At 40.7% G+C, this 19,993-nt stretch overlaps 2 protein-coding genes across 6 annotated transcripts in view; one reads left to right on the top strand and one right to left on the bottom strand.

Annotated features, from left to right (window-relative positions):
- The window catches only part of LRRTM3 (leucine rich repeat transmembrane neuronal 3), a 70,503-nt gene extending 52,275 nt beyond the window's left edge, over nt 1-18,228 (top strand). The window contains exon 3 of the mRNA XM_079312300.1: nt 18,122-18,228. The gene's annotated coding sequence lies outside the window, so the exon portion shown is untranslated. The remainder of the gene's footprint in view (nt 1-18,121) is intronic.
- The window catches only part of CTNNA3 (catenin alpha 3), a 374,030-nt gene that overhangs the window by 255,571 nt on the left and 98,466 nt on the right, over nt 1-19,993 (bottom strand). The window lies entirely within an intron of this gene.

Raw genomic sequence — 19,993 nt, 5'->3', positions numbered from 1 at the left:
TGTTGCTCTATTTCTCTTACAAGACTATCCTCACTCAAAAGTGTATTTCTTTGATCTACACCTTCTAATTCTGGGAACAATCAATATCACTTACTAAGTTAGGAACTCTTCAAGACTAAAACGTTTTTTTTCTTTTTTGAAGGGTCGGGGAACAGAGAGAATGGAATGCCACTGCTAAATGTGGTGTTTTAGAGTGGGGCTGAGACTAGTTGGGGAGATCACCTTTTCCATCTCCAGCCCCAGCAGCAATGGCCACAATGCATTCCTGACAGAAGTCTGGCTAATCTGTTTCTGGCTTTCTTCCTGTGAAGTACCCTTCTCTATTTCCTCTGGCAGTTATTACAGTACTTAATTATCCCTAACAGGAGAAGTTTAATCCAATTTAATCCTATTTAAGACCTCCTCTTGTTTTACCCACCACTATGATGGAGAACAGATCCTCCCTTCTTTGCAGCAGAACTGTACATGTCTAAAGGGCTTTACCACATGTTACTTCATGCTCTCTTGACTGAAGACTCCATATCATTCTTCTCAGTCATCATTTCTAGATTCCAGTTTCTCCCAATGCAGTCCTTCAGGAAATCTCTGATTATTGTGCAGCTTTAATGACACAGCTCAATTGTGGACACTGTTCCTCTCCAGCCAAGCCTCACCAGTGCTGGCCAGAGTAAAACAATGCCAGGACATGCCCTGGCACTGAAGTGCCACATCTTTTGGTACCAGCATGCTGATGATGCATTGCCCCTCACCCAGCTGTTTCCCCCACCCTGGGGACACAGCTGCCCAGTCCCACACAGGGCAGGACCAGGCTCCCCATCTTTGCAAGTCAGCTCTCCCAGCTGCCAATCCAAAGCCTAGCTCTGTCCTACACCATGCTTGCAGTCTCCTCCTGCAGTTTTAATTCTCAGCTCCACTAAGGTGCTGCCTTGTGACCCACACATCCAGGAGAGCTTTGTGTAGCCTTCATTTGCTGCTCCCCTGAGCTGAGAGTGAAACTACACAGCTCAGTTGTCACAAAGCTTCCCCCATGTCCTCACCCACATTTCAGCACATACCAAGTTCATCTCCCAGTTCCCACTCCCTACCATGCTCTCTTTCACTGCCAGGTTATCCTGCAGCACCTCAGTCAAACTGCACACATGAACAAGTATGTAAAGTACCCATTTTATCACTGGTTTTTCAATTTAGCTCTACACAGTGGCTAAAAAGACAGCCATTGTTACAAACACATCAAATCCCTGCCTTCTTAACACACTATAAAATGTGCACAAATGTGCACAAAACAGCCATTCAGATTCCTACCCCAGTGTTTGTAGTTTCTCTGGCTCCCAGGCAGAGAACAGTGATGCTGACCCTGTGTCCCACAAGTGCCACAAGCAGCCTGAATCACCAGGATATTCTGGTGTTCTGGCACATGTCCTAGGCAGTTTCCAAGTCAGGTATGTCCCCCTGCACACCCTTTGCTCTGCTCTTCTCCTGTGCAGCTCGGGAGCACAGAGGCACCTTGCAGGAATGGTTCATGCAGCCACCTTTCAAATCCTCTCTCTCCCATTTTAATATACTTAAGTTAAGAACATGCAGAAATCAAATAGAAAAGAAAAGCTATTGTGACTATAACAAAAGCTAATTTACTTACCATGCATTTGTCTATAGCTGCTGTGAAAATTGCTTTAACCAGTCCTAGCTGTGGGCTAAGAATGAAATGCACTCTCTTGAAAGCTCATCAGAAGAAACAGGCATTAACGAAACACTGATTTTAAAAGTAAATAAGAAAATTGGAAATTAAAGTTCCCAAAGCAACTAGAAGTCTGTCATATTGTATGTGTGTATTGAAGTGAAAAATTAAAATACACATATGCACAATGGAGAGACTTAGAGAAGTGCCATGGGAGAGTGCAACAGCACAGTACTTCTTCAGGGGCAGGATTAAAGAGATTTCTGTTTAGTTTCCCACCTGGAAAAACAGCAGACCCTAAAAGAACTGAGACACAGGTCCAGAAACACAAAGGATTTCCTTGACAATCAGCAGAAGCATAAGAACCTTTCACCTAGACAGGTTTGAAATCCCCATTAGTACTGCTATCCTGGCCAAATGGACTTTGCCATTTTTCAGAGGGAAAGTTCTTCACAACTAGACCATCTCCTGTATTAATGAATGTCTGATTCAGCTTAAAGTGCTGATCTTGATGAAGAGTGGCATCAATTCTGACAGGAACAGATGTTTTTGTACCATCATCACCACCCACTAACAATGACTTCCCAGGCAGGCTGTTATCAGAGTAACTCACCATGCTCCTGAAGAGCTGTAAACTGCAGCTGAGAGTCAAATGCTGCTGTGCAGGGGGCCATAGGATGTTGGAAATGTCACAACCTGACCATGGCTTTTAAAAATTCCCTGCCAGTAGTCAGATGCCCAGCACCATGTATCACACACTGAGGCTTTGTACTTGATGCCCCACTGTCACCTATTGAGCCCCCATGTCACAATAAACTGGGAGATCTCTGAGAGGACTCCAAATTACATACTTTTCCAATACTCTGAAATCTTGATTTAGTAAATCCTCTCACCCTGATTTATAATAAGTGAGTGATGATCCAAAGCCTGGATTTGTGGGATTATCCAGGGACTAACAGTATCTTTGTCAATGAGAGTAAATGTATATCTGTCAGTCTCTGTTAATTCAGGAGTCAGGTGAAAATATTATTTGACCAAAGTATCCATAATGCTTTAAAGGCCAGTAACAGATCAGATACACAGAGATGAGACATCAACCTTCAATTCTTATCATGTATTTGAACAGAGACTTAGTAATGTATCACATTTAAGTAGGAGCCACAAAAATGGGAAATATCTATGAAACTGGCAAGATACTAGCAATGTTTTACAGTGACTAGTTTAAAGATCCCCATTCTGTACTTTCAACAAGATAATTTGCAATAAGCAGCCAGTAACATTAGGAATAAATATGTATATAGTTCTCTGGACTAAACAGTCTTTTCAATCCAAAGTCTACTTGTGCATTCTACAGACAACACAAGCAGCTGCCTAAGCTTCAGCCAAAACCCCCAAAAAAGTGTAGCAGGAAAACTGTTATACTAAAATCTTTCTACAAAAAGATTTTCACTTTAAAAAAAAATAAAGAAATGAAAAGAATGTCAATTAAGTGGAATTTCCATTATTCAGTTCAGATTTATCTGGCAATAAGCTGCCAGTTCCTTAGTTGAGGCTACAAAGGCTGAATTCTACTGGAGGACCCAATTTCCCCTTTGGTGGCAATCAACATGAGATTTGCTATGAACAAAGCACTTTGGGATCCCTTTTCAGACATCTGCTAACAAACCACTTTGCATACCCTATTAACTGGTACATGAGAAAAATAGTTTGCCCAGAAAAACAGAGATGGTATTTTATAATATAAATGTCTCAGACTGCTTTCATATTTGTCACATCTACATAAAGAGTATGGTAATAGTAGCACAGCATTTGTTCTAAGTGGGTCACCATAAATACTTGAAATTATATTACATTTCTCAAAGCTGAAAACTAGGACCTTGCCTGCCAGTTGTGCCTCTTGGCATATCTACCTTAGATGTGTAGCAAATAGTTCTGCAAATATGGAAGAGCCAAAACTGGAGATTTTAACTTCAACTACAGACCAACAGGGTTCCAGAGCCTGTTATACCCCAGAGTTATGACATCTCCATGATTAACAGGGCTCTCACATGGGCACTGGAGCACTGTCTGCTGGAGGAGTCACCTGTTTCACTGGAGACTAATACTGACTCTATCAGCCAGTACCCAGGAGCTCAATAATAGCTTATGGGTCAAAAACCTCCTAAAAATCAAGCAATCCTTCATGCCCTGGCTTTGAAGTCACTGACAAAAGTAGTGTTTTGCAATGGAAAGGTGGAACCATGTGCTTGAGTTGGGGTTTTTCCCCTTGAAACAAGAAGAGATTGGTATCATCAAAAGAAATGTAGGAAAACCAGGAAAAGCAGGTCCCATCTAGAGTTATGGTACCTTAATATCTCAATACATCCAGGAAAAGTTTGGGCAGTGCAGATGAAACAGGGTTAACGTTGGAGATGTGCTTTATTTTACTGTTGCACATTCTGTCCAAAGTGGTGGTGCAGTGCTGAGCAAGGGAAAAGATGGCTGGCAGGGGCACTGTGGATTGTTTAATTAAAAGAAGCTATGTCCTGGCCAGGGCTTTATGTTAAACAATTTGCTGTTTAAGCAACCACCTGTTCCATCAAGTCAGAGTTGGCTCTGATTGAGGAAAAACATTCAGAGACGAAGCTGAGAATTATTCATAATTCTCCAACACTGAAGAAAAATAAAAAATTTGAAAGGACATACAGAACTATCCATCAAAGCAGAAGATTCCATAAAATCAGTGTAAAACACATTTGCTGAATGCATTTTGAATGCTAGAAAATCCACTGAATGAGCACATTGGTGATTACAGAATAAAATGAAAGCAGACAAAGACTCTGCCAATCCTCATTGTAGCACATCCATATACCAGAGCTCTCAGGAGCTCTCAGGAGCTGAGCCATGCTCACACAGAGGGGTGCCCAGCCAGACAGCAGCTCCAGCAGCAGCAGGGCTGAGCCAGCCCAGCACAGGGAGACAAGGAAAGGGAAAAGCAGCTGTCCCACCAGTTGCCCTGATGCTGCACTGCACTCACTGGGAGACAATCCCAGCACAGCAGGCACGTTAGAAAGGAGTCCTGGCCCAGGGGAACAACACTGGAGGGATACATTGATAATTTATACTATGGCAGAGGTTCCCACAACTCTGACATGAGGATTGAGGCTCCCAAGCACTCCTGCTCTCACTGCATTGTTTTTTTTCAATCACACACCCAGACAAGCTTAGCTTTCCAAAACCTTCTTACAGCACGTGCACTTGTGCAGATTTTCAGTGGAGCTCCTGTCCCAGCAATATCATTGTGCTTCTCCTCTTTTAGCTGAGCTGCAATTTCCTTGCCTTCCTTAATTTATCCAAACAAGCTGCAGGAGCTGAGGATTGCCTTGGCCTTGCCTGAGATCTCTGTACAGCTCACACAGGCTTTCCTCCTGGGCTGTGGGCATCAGCAATGCCCCTCAGAGCAGAGGCAGTGCAGGAGGCACAGCAAATGAGCACCAGTGGCAAGCTGGCTGCTCAGGAGCAGTACAAATCCTGATCTGGAGACTTATGGCTGCAGGGAAACCAAGAGGTGACAGCAAACAGCTCAAACCTTTCCAGCAGTGGAAAGGAACACAAAGGACAGGTACATTAAGGGTTGAGCCTAGAATGCTTTCAGGATTAGTACGTGAAAACACCACATACTAATTGAATAAAAAACAGAAAATACAGAATCTCAGAAATTGAAGATCCATTAGGCTATATGACTTGCTCTTAAAGAATAAAAAGGTAATTTGTTAATGAAGAAGAAATGAGCATATCAACAATTCAATGCAAATCATCAGCCCATGCAAATGCATTAGCTTCTCTGCACAAGCTGGCAAACAGCTTTTACTCTCCTCATTTTTGGTCTTTAAAGCTCTTCTTTTTAAACAGGAAAACAGTAAGACAAAAATGTGTTATTTATTCAAAGCACATAACTACTTTTCAGAAAATGAATTTATTAGAGTGTTTTGAAAGCTCTACTGCAATTTTTACATTTACTCCAGAAAGTGAATGATGGCATGTACTGAAAAAGCTGGCTATCTAGGATGCTAAGAGGTTTATCTTACAGATACAGCCCAAGCTTAAAATTAATTATTCCTCCTTTCCTTGCTGCACTCTTCTCAAGTTGCCACCTTACCTCTGGAGTAGTTCATAAGGTAATTCTTTTCATCCCTTTTCTCAGTAACATCAAGACAAGGTTTACCTCTGAATAGTGTTCTTCATAATTGTACTTGCTTTTAAACCATGGGTGATTATTTCTATATGAGCCAATTTCAACTATCCCTATTATGAGATTTGAAAGACAATCTGCACTGTAGAAACAGAGAAAGTAAATCCAGCCCTGGCTGAGCAAAAGCAATGGCTGTGGGCAGACATGGTATACAGAGCTTGTGTGACCATGGGATGTGAGGCACAGCACAGGGTGCAGTGCAGAACTCCCTCAGAGCCCTGCCAGAGCTCTGCAGGCCAGGACAGTGACCTCTGCACAGTGCTCTCAGAGAGAATTCCTTGCACAGAGCACTGTGCACAGTGCTCTCAGATATCCAGAGCCCAGCCTCTGCAGGGCACTGAGCTGCCAGGAACACCATCCTCAGTTGTGACCTGTCTCACACTCTAAGGAAGGGTAAAAACAGTGGCAGAGGAAATGCAAGGTATGAGCTTAACTGGCAGAAAAACTACAAAGGATTGCCTTGTGCTGACCATCAAGCAAGAGCATTTTCTGGGGCAATCACTGCAGCATTAATCAATTTACATGTCAAGTTGCTTTAAAGCAGCTTCCTTCTCAAGCCAGCCTTCACTTACTACAGAAATTCATAGAAGTGAAATAAGTGCTTCAACAATCAGTAATTTGGCTGTCTTTCCTAAATCATGATACTCTAATAATTATTTTATCACCTTTCTCTTCCAACACCCTGCCAAATCCCACATTTCCACCAAGTCCTCAAATAATCCCAGGCAAAAGCAATTTTTTCTGGGCAGCACTTGGCCTTCCCCAGACCCATTTCCTATCAATGCCAGATGCAGAGTGCAGATACAATTAAAAACTTTGTGGAAGGCAAATTCCAAGTGAGGCCCAGCCTGTGTGGCTGGGACACAAAGCCCCTGCAGAGGCACAGTCTTCTCATGAACTCCTGGGGGACCAAAGCAGCTGCCTGACTCAAGAGCCACAGACCCACTGCATAATGGGGAGAATTCAGCAGCACTGAGATCTTCATAGGCTTCCCTTTTATAAACCCTTGTGCTTGTAAAATCAGATGGGAGTTACAAAACATGTTGCTAATGTTCATGAGGTTGGAGAATTCTTTTCTGTACAATTGTAAAATCCATTGCTAGAAAACAAATGTGACCCATTCCAGTGAACTTCACCAGCTTTGGGGTAAAAAAGTCTTTCATAGGGAATTTTCCTATATAAATTTGAGACTGGCAGATTTCTGCACCAGCCACCTGCATCTTTGGGTAGCTTAGCTGAATAGTTCTCTGTTCATCTATTTTTAATGTGCAAAGCACATTACCAAAAGGAACAAAATGATAAATAGCAAACGATTCTTTTAAAAGGCAGAAAACATCTCTGTCACATAAAATTCTCTCAAATATCTCTCTCTTATTCTAAAATCCCCCTTAAGAACTTCTGTCCAAATATTTAAAAAATAGGTTTGTAAATTAGATGTAACCTCTGTTTGACATTGAATTGTGAAATTTGGTCAGATTTTTCAGCCCACCTGCTGTGCATATTAAACCACACAAAACCAGATTTTGAAAAAGCAGCATTAGAAGCTGATTTTACTTTAGTCATTCTCACACAATGCTTTGCTAGCAGCCCTGGGCAGAGAGCAGCACTCCTCAGCAGTGACACATCCTGACCTTTAGTGCTGTGTGCCTACCAGGCATTCAAACAGAATTGATGACTGCAGTCACACCACTCAGAACCACTTTTGCCTAGAAACTCCTGCAGGTGCCACCAGAGCCCCTGGGCCTGTGGGACAAGTCAGAGTCCGCACCTGTTTTTTGATTGCTATATTGCAGAAATGCCTCAGGAAACTGAAAGGAAAAACAAGGGGCCCACACCACATCCTGATGCATGGCACACACCAGACACTGATTTGCTCAAGCAGCCAGATGATAACAAACTGACATAGGGATTATCCACATTCTGTCCTGACAACTTAATTAAGTCATTTAATTAGTAACAGCCACCAAGTGCTGCAGTAGCACTGGTAGTAACTCCATCTGTTGTTGCTAGATTACCTTTTCTGTCTGTGTTTAATGTCTGAGACAAGATGTGATGGCACTCTGTGACCACCATCCTGCTAATGGCATGGTCAGGCCTGAGCAAAGGAACCAGTCCTTGAAATTATTCTCAAGGTACTCAGAACTGGTCAAAAACACATGGATAGATTTTTTTTCAACAGAAAATTGCAATTAACAAAATTAATTTTAAAAAGAAAAAGGAAAAAATATATGCACAATATCTCACTAAAAAGTCTAGAACATTTGGATTAGACTACAATGTCCTCGTTACAATTTTAATACACTATTGCCATCTTACAGATTTAATCAACATTTCAAAAATCAATTTTGATAATACATATTGTTGAAGGTTTAATTACTAAGACTGCGTGTGACAAAAACTAGTTAGAACAAAATATTCTAATTCAAAATGAAAATATGTCAAAAATCTCAAAAGTACTTAATTGGTTTTCTCATTCTAATTCACACCAACATCTCTCAGACTCTTGAATTTCCATCTAAGTGGAATGTCCCATCATCAGGATGTGTGCTATTGTTAGACATGGGGGTTTGATACTGTTTAACATCTCAGCTCCATGAAGGGAGCCATCCTCCACCTACTCAGTACCAGAAATACCCAAGCAGCTTCTTTTATCTCACAGCAATTTTTATTTTATTTTGACCTGAGGGAAACATGCTGACCCAAAGCAGCCATGCACAAGGGCTGGGGATTGCTCCTGCACTGCTGAAGTGAGAAAATAAACATATTTGTATGGGTTCTGGTGAAGATCAAAGAGACTGTGGGTAGCTGGCTGGCTCTGAAGAAATATCCCAGCCAGGGTCCCTTTCCCTCGCTGCTCAGGATTTCTTGGAATTATTTCATTATTGAATTGCCCAAGTAATGCTTTCCTGCCCTGAAACATTTGTACTCCTAAACTGGAGAATTGTTTAGTTTTGGACAATTCAGTACAAAACAGCCAGTCTGAGTGCCACACACAAATGTCATAGCAGCAGTGCACTAATATGCACAATACTTTAATAGTAATGTATCTTAGAAAAAAAAAATCTAACATATACTGTATACTGCTTAGGAATTTTTCCCGCAAGAATTAGACAGTGATAAAATATAATAGGAAGGCCATTGAAAGAGGGAGATAAGGTTTTAGAAGATTTTTTTTTTCTTTAGCATAAATATCAAATTATGTAGAGGATGCAATGGTTAAGGAAAAGAAACAATCTATTATTACTTCTGTCCCATCAGAAAATTTTTTTATGAGTCAGGTATATACAGTAATCTTATTAAGAACCTTTACTAACAACTGAATGATCAATATATCCCATGCTCCCATGAAATTTATAAATTATATTAAGCCCTGCTCCTGCTTTTCAAGCTGTGTCTGGTATTAGTCTTCTGTTGTAGTATCATTCAATTTTTAACCAACATCTTACTTTAATTTCCTTAAATAATTACACAGAGCCATTCGGTAATGTAATCGGAAATACTTCACTCAGAAGAGTTTTATGAAATTATACTATTCTTCAGAAATAAATAAATAATATATAAAAATACAATTCTGCAGAAATAAACAAAAAAAAAAAAAAAAACACTGCTCATTCCATGGTAAAGTCCAAGTCTGATAAAGCAGTATTTAATTTACACTTTAAATATACATTTTGTGGGGATTTTAGATATATTCCTCTCTATTAATTTTTTAAAATTTTCAGTAAGAAATTTTTGGTTTAAATTCTGTGTTTTGGGTTGTTTCTCCTAATACCCCTCAGGAAGCCTCTTCCCTCTGTGTGAATATATCATTTCTCCTGCCACTAACAAAGATGGAGGGCTCAGTTCCAGGAGAGCCTCTGCCAAAACTGCAGTAGCATTTTGGCATCATTCTAAGGGGTTTTTTAAGATATATGAAAAAGTTCTTGTTCCAACTGTTAGAAAATATCAGTGTGCTAGTTATTCAACCAAAGTGCAATGGTAGCTATATGGCAAATTGGTCTTTTGCCTGTTTTAATTATTCTTTGAAGAGATTATCATCCTCTCCTCTTTGAGCAACACAAATCCACGTCACAGAACAAAGGAAGGAAGGATAAAAAAGTAAGAAGAAAACCTGGAATTCTGTGCAGCATGTATTACATTTTCAATGAGAACAGCTGCATTACACAGTGCCAAATAGATTTCAAATGGAAAACATTTCCTGCAATAAACAAACCATTTTAGTTTTAGCAAATTATTAAATCCCAAGGGAATCTGCCTGTATCCTTCAACTAATTTAAAGATCTACATGCAAAACTCAGCATGTGGGGCACATCTGGATTTGAGTCAGGTACTTCAAGGGACTTTGAGACCATAAAAACCAGCAAATGGATTAAAGCAGTCTCAGCATAGGCTTTCCATCTCTGTGGAGGACAGGTATGTCTGGATTAGTCACTGGGATAATATTACTCACGTTTTAAGCTGATGCAGGCTGTGAATGTTGGATTTTTCAATAACTGGAGAACACTGTGCACAACGTGACACCACTCCATAGAAACAAATTGTTTGAAATGGAAAGAGGAGTTTCTATTGCAACCCTGGGGACAGAAATCCAAATCCCATGATTAACATCCTCACTGCTCATGAGCAGTTTCCTGTGCCCAAAGAGGCACTTGGATGTTATGCTTTTACATGATCTGCACATACCAGACAGCTCAAGGTGTGCTTTTCTCAGTACAGCACCACGAAATGCAGCAGGACACAGAGAAAGGGAGCCAAGGGATGGAGGGAGCTGCATAATTTGTGCTTTTAAACCCTTCTTACACACTTCCTAAGGCTCTGGGACTTGAGATGACATGGGAATGTCCCTGATGCTGCATCACTGACCACTGAATGCCTCAAATTCCCTGGCAGCCAGCTGGAAGTGCTGTAATGGCAGCAGAACACTGTGACTGCAGTCCCCAGCTGCAGAAAGTCCTGCCTGACACACACCAGGCTAATAAAATGAAGCATGGCTGCATCTGCAGGAAGGGATTTGCCAGCACACTTTTGCTGAGCCAGTGCTGTGGCTTCAGCTGCCAGAACACTCTGGACAGGATTCTGCCAGCTGCAGATGTGACAGCAAGATCTTCCTCCAGAAAAATCAGGAGAAAAATATCAAAAACATCAGCTTTTGATTGGTTTCTGTGGGTTTTTTAATTGGTGCCCCATTTTAATCTCAAGATACCAGTAATACAGAATACAAATGAAATACATAGCTTGTCTTCAACTCAGTTTCTACAGACTAACTTTTGGGAAAATCAAGCTAGCAGAGTAAATAATAAAGGCCTCCTTGCTCTCAGACACAAGTTCCACTTCCCTCCAGATCTATAAATCTTGTGGCCCTGGCTTATGATATCCCAGGGAAATCCAATTTATCCAAGCATATGCAGGTGTCATCAGCTCATTCCTTGAGGCTCATGCAGCACTAGGCAGGACCAGCCTTTGGACAGCCCCAAGCCACAATCACAGTCCATGCAGCAGCAGAACTGTTTCAGTACCTAGGCTGACAACTAACACCCAAAATTCAGAACCACAGAGCATGGTTTCACTGTTTGTCTCAGCACCACCAGACTCTCCTGTATCTGAAAGCCTGTTTTGGGATATGGTACTTAAGGGAAGAGAGCATTAGGGCTTCTCAGTGAAGAGCAGCCAAAGAGATGGTGTGCAAAGAACAGCAAAGGTGATTGAGATAATAGACTAAAGGCAGCCAACATCAGTGTAACTGGAAGATGGAGAGCTTACATAAGTTATTAATGTGGTCAGGAAAAAGAAGGATTCTTCCTTCCAGAGACAGAAATAGAGGGAAAACTACAAAACAAAGTGAGTAAGAAAGGTTAAGATCTGGAAGGTAAGAGAGAGAAAGGGCACAGCATTAAAAGGAAGAGGTTGACATCACCAGTTTATCAGATTCCTTGGTGTTTTCTAAACCCCTTCTTACTGGGGTTTTAATAACTTCTGCTTGCACTGAATTTAGAACTTAGCCTTCATAGTGAGATGCACAAACTGTATAAAATTTCCAACCATTCACACACTGAAAAGTAAAGAAGCAGCTAAAGATTTATCAATCAAAATACCTTCCTTTTCTTAAGGTCAACTCATGATCTGTGGAGTCTGAGTTGTGGTTCTGAATACTCAGAGTAGGCAATACTTCAGCTTCTGTTTCATTCAGTGTTGTTTATTCTGCTGCTGCTTTATTTCTCTGTAAACAAGCCTGATGAAAAGTAATGAGATTGCCTGTTACAGTACTTAGGGGATATGAAAATTGCCTGTTACATTAAAATAATTAGAGAAGAAAATAAGATCATATTAATCGCACTCTACAGAAGCCTACCCAAGGCTTGTGAACCCATCCTCTGAGGAATACAAAAATTCTACTTAGAGCCTACCCACGGCAAAAAAGTTCAACTATCCACCAAACCAGGAGCAATTAATAAAAATGTGGGAAGATAATTGCTGTTGGTGCTGTGAATGACTGGATGCTGCACCTGGCAGCCTTCAGTGGGTGTTGCTCATTATTGCTGATTACCATGCACAGACCTTGCTCTCCAGAACACCAAGAGTGCCCCTGGGTTTGTGGAAGCCTTGCTGCACGACCAGCCCCCAGGCTCTCTAACAGAACAAGGCACCTTGATGTTCAACTGAGCCTGGCTTGGACAAGATTAGAAGAACTTTAATTCCCTGATTGTTCTACTTCGTAGTACAAGAGGTTTTGACTTAAGGGACACAGACCTCCCCTAACCATGAAACAAATCTATCATGCAAATCCAATTAATTTCACTGGTTTGCTTCTTAGCATTCTAGAACTTTCAGAGAAGGAGGGAGGGGGGTGCACTGACCCACGACTTACCAAGTGTGCAGTACAACATACACACATTACCTACACTTGTGGCTTAAACATAAAAATCTCTACAAATACACTCTTCAAAGCTGTCTTTTGTAATGTGCTTTCATTCACACAATTCCATCATACTTTAAGACAATCTGTTGATTGTTAAATAGAGAATTGTAACTGAGATGTCTCTCAGTATGATGCTCAGGTTCTCCAAGCTCCCACAAACCCAGAACAAAAGATAGCTCCCTTTTTCTACATGCAACAAAAGCTTGCAAGGCAGTACTTTGATTTGAGTCCATCATGCATCCAGCATCTAAAGTAAAAGCTGTTATCTGTGCTGATTCACTTTTAGTTCCACAGAGTTCAGCACTGTTGTTTTTAAATGATACCTCAGTAATTATGTCTTCAGAGCCTATCTAATAAACACCAAGCTTTGCATACAAATTAAAAACAAATGAGAAGCCTAAAAAGGTTAGTGCTCAGTTAGATACGGATCTAATTATAATAACATTTTAGAGCTACTTTAGGATAATGTACACCTCTATTAAATATTATGAAGCATATTTCAAGCAACTGAATGGATTAATTTTTATTTAGTCACATACACTAATATCTACTTCCTTAATTCACTTTACTACATTAGAACTTGAAGGATTGCTATTAAAAAGAAACAAAAATCCAAAACTGCAGGTTGTTCAAATTAAAAACAAAACAAAACGAAACCAACCAACAAATAAAAACCCATGCAAAAGAAACCACACAGAAAAAAAAAAAAAAAAAAAAAAAGCAAGGAGATACTTAGTTTGTCAGGCAGAACAGTATTTATAACTTATTCATTTTTCTAACATTATTAGCAAGCAGAAGTGTCTAACTGAAAAAATGTAATACACATTCCTTTCAGAGTCAAGCATGCAATTAGAGCTAATCAAGACACAAGTTGTTCTCGTCTTACAAATGTCACATTCTTTGCAGGAAGGAAAGATCTTAAGTAAATATCACCCTGTTCAAATTTTAGAAAAATTAACAAGATGCAAGACAAAATGTCCAGCAACTGGGAAGCCATGGCTCATTATGTCTTAGTCTGAACCCCAGTGAACTGAATCAGTGAAATAAAAAACCTTTTCGTTCTGCTTTCTCCTCTTGCTTATCATCTTCTTAAAATTAAGAAGAAAGGGCTTAGCAGCTGTTAGCAGCTGTTCACTCTGGCATTTCAAAACCTGGTAAAGGTGACTGTAAAAATCAGTATGTGCAAATTGCTGAATTTTTTTTTTCAATTCCTTCTACTTTAAGATATCAAATCTACATTGACATTACAACAACAAAAAATAGCCTGGTTTTCCCATGGAACCTGTTAGAGTGATTGAATGCTCTCTGACTCTCTTCCAATGCTCAGAAAGTGACAGTTTACTGTTCAAGTGTCCAGCATTCAAAGCAAACCTTCAGAAGTTCTGCTCTTTGTTTGTCAAGGTGATTTTTTACTTTTTAACACCACGCTCCCCTTCCCAGGGAATGTGCTGCATCATAAATTACTGAAAAGTCATGTTGAACACTGAACAGGAAATATTACTATTACAGATGGACTACAATTCTAATCATGCACTTGGTAAAGGTTTTTAGTATCAATATAAACCTAGGGCATTCAGCCACTGAAACAACTGAAGTCTAGACACAGCAGCAACTTCAGTGAGAGATTATTTTGTTTATACTGCCATGGAGACAGTGGGTCTTCCCCTTGAGAGTTTAAAAGACTTCAAAGGATTTCAGGCTCCTCACCTGCCCTTTGCTTCCTCACTCTGGTCTTTCTCTGCCAGGAATGTGCATTTTAGTCTGACACAGCAGTGAAGGTTGGGCACAAAACACCTGCATTGTATCTCACAATGTGAGACCCCAAGTTAAGCACAGATGAACATGTTAGAATAGAAAAACTGCCAGAGCCAAGCAGGACACATGAAACATTCCACAGTAAAAAAAAAGCAAGAGTTCCTCAGTACTGGAAATTCTAACATCTGGGCAGATGTGCCCTTTAAAGAGAAAACACAATTCTCCCTCATCAAGAGGGCATTAGTATTTATGTGATGAACAATTTTGCTGCTCAGTGAAAGCTATTCTTACTGCTTGCACTTCTGGTAGATTTTTAATTACAGCCTGAACTGATAGAAAATGAGTTTGAGGAAAGCAGGAAAAAGCCTGAAAAAAATCCTTCCCTTTGCATTGAACTCCTCGGTGCCACTGCCAAGGAAAACTGGCTGAGCTGACAGCTGTCCCTGGGATGTCTCATGCCAAAGCTCTCACCAGCTGATCCTGCAATGCACTGCCCTTTCCAGCCTTCAGAATCTGGACTTGGAAAGGCTGAAATATGTAAACACCAAAGAGTACCTAAGAATTGAGAAATCTGGAGGAAAACAGAGGTCTTCTAGAGTGACCAGAGATTGCTGGAGTAATCTCTTCTTAGCATTTTCAAGGGACAGCAATTCAACCCCAGGCACTCAGTGCCAGGATCTGAACTCTAAATCCATGACCATCATAAATTGGCTGTAACAGATTTAGTTGCTCCTTTAACAGAAGTTTAAGTATCTCCCTTGTTTCACAGCACAGCAGTTTTAAGTGAATAAGTGCTTGAAGAAGTAGACAATGAAACAAAAGGGACTAGGTGATAATCAGATAGGTATTTTCTGTTCATAACTGGCTATCAGACAGCTCTAGGGCATTCTAGAGAAGAATTAAGGGACTTGTTACATGCAAGACCTGCCTAAATCACAAGGAGAACTTAAATGCAGGGGTACAGAGGCAGGAGATGTAAGTGCAGGTACAAAACATTATAGTCCTGTCCTAAGGCTCCTTAAGGGAAAAAAAAAAAAAGTCACAGTGACAAACTGATGGAAGGTAAAATATCAGGTTTGTTTTGAGTTCCATTTGAAATAACAAGAATCTTCCCATGGCTAAAAACATTTTGATTTGTGTCCACAGCAGCTGTATAGTTCCCTGGTATGTATTACAAGAGCTTGCTTCTTTTTTAACTGAAGGCAACAGCAAAACTTCTATATGAAATAGATGAAATGCTGACATATTGACCATATGCTGATACACCACATTCCCATGCCTATTCCCTGTATGGCATTGTCATTACCCTGTAATCATGTACATTTTGAGAACAACACATCACAGCTCCATCACTTCTATTGCTTCCATCCTTTATTCTCCTATTTCAGTCTGGTTTACTTATTTTACATCCCTCCTCTTCACAATCATCTGCTTTTCAGTTCTATTTCTGTCATCTGCATGGAAAATATTCCATTGCCCTGTATAAATTCCATCATAACATTTTCAAGCCACATCAAATCTGTGGCTGTCCCCTTACACCTTTATTTTCCAAGTTTTCATTCTCAGGATTCTGTGACCCCAAGAGGTCTGAACACCCCATGTCCATGAAATTTAACAAAATACCAAAATCCTTAGGCTGAAAATATTGCCTCTGATTCTAAATACAATATATTTAGAAAAAATTGCAACTTTGTGTCTTATGAAAGCTCAGCCAAGGTCAAGCCATCAGATAAGAACACAGGCACAACAGCAGAAGTTTAATAAATGCTGTAAGGCCTCTGCAAGAACCTTTCCCATCTTTGCTGACTGCTGAGATACTCATCTGGAGCTACAAGTGTTCCCCTCCCCAGCTACTTCCCATCTGTTTAGAAGTAAATACACTTCTGCAGGCTGGAGAAAATAACCCATTTCCTGCAGATCCGTGTAATTGCTACAGAGACACCAGACCCAAATTATCTGCCTCTGTTTTTTTTTTTTTTTAAGGGGAAAAAAAAAATAAAAAAGGCACTTTCTTTTTAGTCTGTGGTAACTTTTCAACTGCAAGTGATGATTTAAAGAGAAACAAAACAAAACAAAACAAAAGCAAACAAACAAGCAAACAAAAAATTCCAAACACTGGACCACATTCTTTTCAGGACTGAAGAGAATTATTTTTTTAAAAATTCTGATTTGCCATACACTTTTGTAACTACAAACTTTTAGCTGCACCTTCTATGTAAAGTAAGTCCAGAGCTTTACACTTCCTGACTGAAAAGATAGAAGGTTGCTGGAACTTCCCCCTAACTGCAAAAAAATTAATACTATGCAGTGAAATTCAGCTTGCAGAACAGATGCTTCCTTGAATAGAAACTACAATTTTAAGGCTTCTGAACTGCAAATCTAAGATAAGCTGGGGTGTTCTGATGCTCATCTGAACCTGAACTCCAAACAATATCAAGCTCACAAATCACTGGTACTTAAACACTGCACTGGGTTTTACTCCAGAACTGCTGTCAGAGATGAGAACTAATCAGTACAATTGCTGTGGTATTATTAGATTGTTTGTTAATCTAAAAGAACAGGAGGTTCTTCATAACTAGAAACTTTATTAAGACACATTCCAGAAGGAATGAAAAGAGGAAGGACAGCTGCAAAGGAGGAGATACAAACAGGGATGCTCCCTGTTTAGTTCCAATGCCAGGAGGGCTGAGGTCTCCTTCCCCAAGTCCTTCAGCAGCAGGAACCCTCTCACCTGTATTTCCAAGCAGGCCAGAGGTGTCACACTCACTGACAAATTCAAGGCACTCAGAAAAGCATTTCCATTTCATTGGCAATATTCCCTGACAGAGTGATTACAGCTGAGGTTAATCACACTCCAAAGATAATTTAACTTGGAGCACATCTTAATCTCAAGCACACATGCAGAAGATGCACAGTGTTGGAGGGCAGGGATAGAACTTTAGCACAGCAGGGTTGGGGGCAGAGGAGGGGCAGAGGGGTGCAGAGGGGAGCAGAGGGATGCACAGGAGGGGCAGAGAAGTGCAGAGGAGGGGCAGAGGGGTGCACAGGAGGGGCAGAGAAGTGCAGAGGAGGGGCAGAGGGGTGCACAGGAGGGGCAGAGGAATGCAAAGGAGGGGCAGAGGGGTGCAGAGGAGGGGGACAGGGATACAAAGGAGGGGCAGAGGCGGGGCAGAGGGGTGCAGAGGAGCGGCGGAAGGGTGCAGAGGAGGGGGACAGGGATACAAAGGAGGGGCAGAGGGGTGCAGAGGGATGCAGAGGAGCGGCGGAGGGGTGCAGAGGAATGCAGAGGAGGGGCAGAGGGGTGCAGAGGAGGGGGACAGGGATACAAAGGAGGGGCAGAGGGATGCAGAGGAGGGGCAGAGGGGTGCAGAGGAATGCAGAGGAGGGGCAGAGGGGTGCAGAGGAGAGGGACAGGGATACAAAGGAGGGGCAGAGGCGGGGCAGAGGGGTGCAGAGGGCAGTCAGTCCGGTTCTCCCACGCAGCTCAGGCAGCCTGTGGCTGTGCCATCGCTAACTGTCTCTGTCCCCTTTGCTCCCGCCCTAGATCCCGCTGTCCATGAACGTGTCCACGTTCCTAGCCTACGAGCAGCCGGCGCTGAGCTACTGCGGGGTGCACCACGAGCTGCTGGCGCACAAGCCGTACGAGCCGGGCGGGCCGGAGGCGGCGGCCGAGCTGGAGCTCAGCACCATCACGGCGGCGGCGCGCAGCCAGCCGCTGCCATAGCGCTGCGCTCGGGACACGGCCGGGCCGCTGGAGCCCAGCGCAGAGATCCTTTATTCCCAGTTACACTTTGTAATTAGTTCGGTTGTGCGGTATTTTTTTGACTTCGGAGTATGAGCCTTGAAGTGAATCTTTTTCAGAACTCATCCTACCTACCTGTATAAACTGTACAGATGTAATGTATTTTTCATATTGTAAAGTTTCAATTACTGAGAACGACTGGTATGTACAGTACCATAATTTAATTACATCTTACAAGCTTCAGTTTCTAAAGCTTCAAATTAACAAAAGTTATTTCTTGTGTTATTAAGTTACTCTGTTTTGTAGGGATCATTTTGTTACTGCTTTTGTGCCCAGACAACTTTAATCTAAAATTCTGTCCTTTGCAGAATATGCACCATTTTTACTGTGTTTAATGTGTAGAATTTTATCTACTGTTTCCGGAGGGAGAGTTTAACTATTCAAACTTCTAAGAAATTATTGAAATATACAGCCAAGTTTTCCTAGAAATGAAAATTTAAAAAAAAAAAAAAATAATTCTCCACAACGTTACTTGTTGCATTGAAATACAGCCTGATTTTTAACAACAAAGCTTGGTTGTGCAACTGTTAATCAAGGCTGATGATATTTTATTAAGTCTCACTGTTCTGGAAGGCAATACAGGGCAGGAGACTTCAACAGGCAGCTACAAAATCTGCTGTGAGAGTCTGCCAAATCAGGCATTTTTATTTGTGCTTAAAGACAAAGGGGTCCAAAAGCTACTTCTGTCACAGGCAGCTGCTGACAGAAGTGGCAACAGAAACAAGTCCTTATAAGACTCCTAGAATGTAAAATGTTACTCAAAAGAAACTTCCCCTTGCTAAAATATGTAGTAATTTGGAACAAATGGTAAAAGTTTAAAATCCTTTAACATTATAAAGCAAACAAAGAAAAAAAACCAAAACCTTTAAAGAAAAGGGAAATTAAGGTAGTATTAAGTCTTTAACAATTAGTACATTGCTTATTTGTCTATCATTTAATATCTGAAGCATTCTTATATCCCATTCTTTGGTTTTAAATCTTCAAGATTTCTCAATACTGTATGAGAGTAACTTTTTATACCACTACCCACTACCCTGTAATCATAACAGATTACAGAAATTAGGAACACATTATATCATGCTGACTCTGTGAAAAACAAAATGGGAACACGAGCCTTCCAAAATATAGGAAAAAACAAGTTTCATATGGTGAAGCAACTTTTTTATAATAAAGAGAAATTATATAACCACAAATCTATTTTTCTGGATCTTTATCCCACCATATTTTCATGTAGCTTCAAAGCAAAAGATTGAATTTTAAAATTACAGGGCAACTGTACAAAACAAGGTGAATAGAATGAAAACTAACTTCAAAAATTGGCAATCAAGCAGCATTCAGTACCTGTTAAGTGAGAACAAACTGTCTAAAAGAAAATACATTGTACTGTTTATTTATTAGCATTTAGATTTTGTAACATATTTTGCATAAATTATTTTCTCTTTGAAACATTAATTGTCTTTTTAAGACACCTCTTAAACCTGCACACTTCAGTTCTGTATTTCTTCACTACACTGGTTCTTGAATTTGTGGTCACCTTCCACAGTGCTGGAATTCTCCTTCAAAACATAGTTTAAAAATACATTTTGCTAATTGTCCACTGCCAACAAACATGCA

Source organism: Erithacus rubecula (genome assembly GCF_903797595.1).
Source record: "Erithacus rubecula genome assembly, chromosome: 9".
NCBI classification, from domain to species: domain Eukaryota; kingdom Metazoa; phylum Chordata; class Aves; order Passeriformes; family Muscicapidae; genus Erithacus; species Erithacus rubecula.
The sequence above is the reverse complement of the archived record's forward strand: the minus strand, read 5'-3'. Positions and strand labels throughout refer to the sequence as shown.